We start from the raw sequence: 6000 nt of genomic DNA, 5'->3' as shown, positions 1-6000 counted from the left end.
GCTGAACTGTAACCCAGCTGAAAGACTTCAATGGAGATTAAATACACACCATCGGTTGCAAAGTCTTATTTACAAACACTGCGCAAACAGGATGCTAGTACCAGTGCTTGGGGCAGAACCAGATCAATGTCACCAGCAGAAGCAACAGTGGCACCAGGAATTTGTATCCTATCATATTAAAGAAGCCTCCTCATTTTAAGATAATTCAGCTGAAAATTAGTAGGCTTTTTTTCTCTCCTCCTCACTCTTTCTCCCCCCTCCTTTCCCTTGCTCTTCTACTTCTTCTTCTTCTGCTGCTGCTACTCTAGTCCAAAATGTCAGAACTAGGAAACTAAAGGTGTAACCAAGGCTTAATTCCAAAAGACAGGAAGCAAGTGGCATGCCAAGAGCAGGTTCCAAAGCTAAGGTGAGGCAAGACAAGACTTGGCAAGATGTGCTTCTTCTGAAATAGAAATCCCACTAGAATGGATAGAGAACAGGGATTGTCCTCATCTAACAGGACATCTTTTCATTTCCACCGCAGATTGAGCATCCCTGATCTTGAATTCCAAAATCTGAAATATTCCAAAATTCAAGATTACCCAAATGGGTGGCTGAGATAAGGACCCCTTTGTTTTCTGATAGACCAGTGTGCACATACTTTGTTTCATACACAAAAATATAAAAATGATTGTACATTACATGTAGACTTTGTGTATAAGATTTATATGAAACATAAATGAATTTTGTGTTGAGACTTGGATCCCATCGCATTATGTACATATAGGCAAATATAGGCATTCCTAAATTGGGAAAATCCTACTTTCCCAAACACTTTTGGTTCCAAGCATTTTGGGTGAAGGATGCTCAATGTATATTAGGTAACCATCCTTTGTAATTCATTGATATTATGAAATGAAAGGGAGATGGCTCTCCACACTATTCATTTTTACTAATAGGTAAAGGTGCATGCATAAAACTGCCACAGTAATGTGTTAAATTTATCAAGAGAAACCCCTGTGACAGAGTGGATGTGCATGTGTGCGCAGATGTAAACAGGCATACCTCAGGTAACAAAGCTTCTGAAAAAAAACCTATTTACAGAAATGTTTAATCCCTTCCATTTTTCTTCTCATTGTCTGCCTAACCATTTTTTAATTCTTATGGAGTATGTTAAATAATGGCCCCAGGACATTAAAAAAGTATACATCAATAAATCTAGTCACCAAAATGGGAATCTTAAGAAATGCAGACTGAATGGGGGAGTCTTTCTTAGACCCATTTTGGAAGCTGCCTTCAAGTGGTCTAAAAGATTCAAAATACTTTTGTTTCCTTGTGCAAAGCTTACTTGACATGGCTATCTTGTTAGTTTAGGAAATATTTTTTAAAAGCTGAAATACATTTCAGTGCTCTTTCTTTCTGTTGTACAGAAAACTATTCCCATTCTTTCCACATTATTTCTGCCTCTGATATGAAATTTTCTGTTAAAGAAGTCATGCTCAACTTTGTTATCTGCAGTATTCCTGTATATCAGTTATTCTCAACCTGTGGGCCACAACCCAGCAGTGGGCCACGAGAATGAAAATCTGGTCTGTGAACCTCCTTCCTCTTTATTTATTCATTTTATTTCTGCTTCTTCCTGCAGAGCTGACAATTGCATTGGATAGACCACATCAGCTCTAAATTATTAATATGGTTTTATGTGGGCAAGCGGATGGCGACTACTGAATGGCATATGTTCTATATCAGAAACTAGAGCTGATGTGGTCTGTCTGATGCAATTTTTTGAATCAGCACCCCCAAACAACCAAACTAAATCTAAAGTTAACCAAAAACTGATTTGTAACCCTTTTGGTACTAAGGTTAGAGAGTGGTCCCTGGTCAAAGTGGTCCCTGGTCAAAAAAAGGTTGGAAACCACTGCTGTATATGAACAAGGGAAAATGTAATGAAAATAGAATCTGAAACAAACATTAAAAATGTATCCAGCTTACATGTATATTCAGTTCATTGAATCTATTATCCCATATCCTAGAGTCCATTAGTAAATTACCACTGGATTATGCAACAAAATGCTGCAATTTGGAGCACATTTTGTCTACATTCCTTTGCCAAAGAACTGTCAGAGCGCGCGGTTTGGATAAACACACATGCAGCGGAAGATCAACAAAGAATCACTGGCACCAATAAAAAGGCTGAAGCCTGTTTGGCTATCTACAAAAGGTTTACTAACAAACGGATAACTCTCAAGACAATATATACAGACAGAGAGCAGAGAGACAGAGAGAACAGAGGGCAGAGGGTAGAGCAGATAACACAAGGAGCTATTTATAACCACCTCTGCTGTCTGATGCAATACACAGTTAACTCTTTACACACTCGCATAGTGGACAGCAGACAGTGCATGATGCAATCTCCAGCTCACATTGCAACACTATAACTCAATTACATTTAAACAACTCTATATACAATCATTCCCACTTCAACAAGAACACCTTCAGTCCTCAGTGGTATGGCTTGGGAGTCCCTTCTTATGACTTTTTTTGGTATTTCTACATATTCCGAGTTTCTTCAGCATCTGCTAATGCTTCCCTCTAGTGTATTAATGTTTCTTTGTGGCTAGAAAATCTTGTAGACTGGGAATCAAAAGAGCTTTTGAACTGAAAGTGGATTCGTGAGCAACCACTCAGAGCTTCAGATGCTTTTGTTTGCAGTTGAGATGCACTTAGAGGCATGATGCAAAACAGTTGTTTTCCCACTGGGCTTCAGAGAAGATATGGACCAATAGAAGATTCTCTCTAGCCCAATCCTGATTAATCTTCACGAATAGCCCTACTATTAAGCAAATGAGGCAGATGCCTCAGGTGGCAGGTACTGGGAAGTCACTTCACAATGTTTGAAGAACTGAGTTCTAGGAAAAATCAAAGAAATAACTCAGGATAGTCTCTGAAGCCTATGGAAAAAACATAACAAAGGTTTCTATTCAATATGCAGGAATTACTTTTCTTGTATTTTCCTCTATGAGATGAGCCTGCACAAAACAGGATTCAAACTAATGGATTCAAGTTACAAGAAGGGAGTTTCTGACTAAATGAAGATCTGCCTGATGGTAAGAGCTCTTTAACAGTTAAATAGACTACTTCAGAAGCTGTTAGAGAACTTTTCATTGAAGGTTTTTAAACAGAGGTTGGGTGACCACCTTTTAATGATACTTTAGTTGTGGATTTCCACACTGGTAGAGGATTGGGCAGGACAGCACTTTGTTTTAGGATGTATGAGCCCATCAACCTCGGCGTTGGAAAAACCATATACCTTTCCTACGAACTGCACTGCCAACCCCTAGGACAAAATAGCTCTGCAACAAGCCTACCAGCTGTCTTTCATTGTAACCATCCCAAATATCCCTCAAGCTGCATTTCCAGCATTATACAGAGCCTATGTTTTGCATCGCCAGTGTTTGACCATCACTGGACCATTCACACAGGAATGTCTCCAATTGATGCTGCGGTCATAAAGTAAAAAACATGGACATACAAACTAATCCAAAGTAACTCAGTTATTTGTGCTTTAGCAATCCTCTGAATAGTATAACCGGGGATGACATAGAGAAAAGAAGCCTATTGCTCATAGATATACAAACTAAATCTACCTTCCATTTAAATTGCAGCAAAATTTGAGAAAACAAGCAGGTGTACCATTTGAAAACCCACCTGGATTGCAAATGTAGGATTCTTTTGTCAGTGGTCATCTCATGGGGACCTGGACTTGGGTCATTTTTTGTATGTCACAAAAATGTGAAGACTCAGTAGTAGTAAACACATGGAGAAAGGGCACCACCAGGTGGACGACAAGGGTACTTCATCAGACAAAATACTGTACACTGGCTGATTTTCTCCCTAGTCAGAACAATTTTACAACATCAAAAATCAGTGGTTTTACCCCTCTTCCAGTTTTCTTTCTATAAAACACCCAATTGTAGAGTTTTCTTCACTGAACTAAATAAAATATCTCACTATAGTATCTGTTCACAAGATTTGTAAAAGTCATTACTACTTTTCAGATAAATAATTAGATGGAAAAATAGAAACTGAAATAAATTCATCTTTTCATGGGAAAAGAGGTAGGATAACGGAAAAGGGGAAAAGACTCTAAACACTGACTGAACTGCTTCAGATCTGTCCTTTTCCCACCTTTAATGTCAAATATGGGACACAAAGATAATGGAAAAGCTTGCTCATTATTAGCGAAAAGTGTTAAGAGGCAATACATGTATCTCTGAGATTTTCTGGGCTTTATTTACATACTTTGTAGAATTTCTGCTTTCCTGTAAAGTTTTGTTTTAATTATTTCTGTTGTAACACTTATTGTATGTTGATAGGTTTTGTCTATAAAGCTAATGGGACTGCCTTGGCGCAATGCGTTATACCCTTGTGCTGGCTGGACTGCTGACCTGAAGGTTGGGTTCCTGACCTGAAGGTTGCCAGTTTGAATCCGTGAGATGGGGTGAGCTCTTGTATGTCAGCTCCAGCTTGCGGGGACATGAAAGAAGCCTCCTGGGCATCCCCTGAGCAATGTCTCTGTAGACAGCCAATACTCTCACACCAGAAGTGACTTGCCAAGTCCCTTCTGACACAATTTTTAAAAAATCTATAATGCTTATTTTTGGAGCCACTCTTTGACAGTGAAGCAAGGAAGAAGTGCACAAAGCAAATAATACAATTAGAATGTCTCCTTTCTCCAACAGAACTGATGCAGAGAAACAAACCATCAAGAATTGAACTGGATCTGAAAGTTTTCTCATTCTGACTACTCAAAATGGGGATCCATAAAACTGTGCTAGTCTGTGAACCATTAGCTGCCGATCCAAGTTGGGTTTCCATAAAAGAAAGGAATAGTATATTAGGAGAAAAGTATCATCAGAAAGCCTTGCAAGCACTGATTAATTCAAATTCTTGTCTTAAAGACACAGAGTTTCCACCCTGAAGCAATTTTTTCCCCTTCCTCTTTTTTAATTTTAAATTACTTTTAAAAATATGAATTTTGAACACATTTTGTAAGTTGCCTTGGAAATTTTCATAGCACTGGAGAAAAAGTGAGATATAAATAACATTAATAGGATTTTCAAAACACACATGTTACTCCTTTGGTTTTATTCAGTTCATTATGTCCTATTTTTACTTATCCTCATTTAGCACCATGGCTATTTTCATACAAATCACACTATGTAACAAAATCTGGAAAAAAAATCTTTTCCTGGTTTGAAAGTGTTATTTCCTGTTTAACTGTGTGGTACTTACAGTACTTTGAAAGTAGTTGTTATACTCCAGAAACTTTGTTTTTGTGGCGGAGGGCAGTACTGTTATTTCCCTCAGTCTAGGCACTTCGTTCGTAGTTTTCCTTACTGAACAAATGCCATTTTTATCCTTTGACTGTGCAGACCGCAAAAACATTTTTTTCCAGTTAATAAACTTTTTCCATGTTTTATGATCGAACCAATTAGGAATAGCATTTATCTCCCAGGAAAAAAATTGTGTTACATAGTGCAATTATGTTGGACAGAGATGTGTGTGTGAGAGTGTGTGTGTGTGTTTAGAAGTCTTATCTTTGGCAGAAGTTCAATTTTGAACTACAATTCCCAGAATATCCCTTTAAGAATCCCCTTTTTTGTAGTAAAATAGGGGGAACTCCTCAAGATCTAGGGCTGTTGTATGTAATGAACCTTCCTTTCCATGGGCAGAAAGAAATAGTTGAAAGGATATTATATTGAAGATGGAGCCAACTTATTTTCTGGTTGTTTCAGTCACTAAAGCACAGAGCTATGGATTCAAACTATAAGAAAAGAATTTCCACCTCAACATTAAGAAGAACCTAAATCTCCTTTGGAGGTTTTTTATTAGAGACTGGGTGGCTACCTGTCAGGAATACTTTGATTGTGGTAGGAGATTGAAATTGATAGCCCATTGTTCATAGGTGGAAAAGGAGATCTACTCTTGAAGCTTCCTTATTGTGGTGGCAACTATCTG

Source organism: Anolis carolinensis, chromosome 2 (assembly GCF_035594765.1).
Source record: "Anolis carolinensis isolate JA03-04 chromosome 2, rAnoCar3.1.pri, whole genome shotgun sequence".
NCBI lineage: Eukaryota > Metazoa > Chordata > Lepidosauria > Squamata > Dactyloidae > Anolis > Anolis carolinensis.
The sequence above is the reverse complement of the archived record's forward strand: the minus strand, read 5'-3'. Positions refer to the sequence as shown.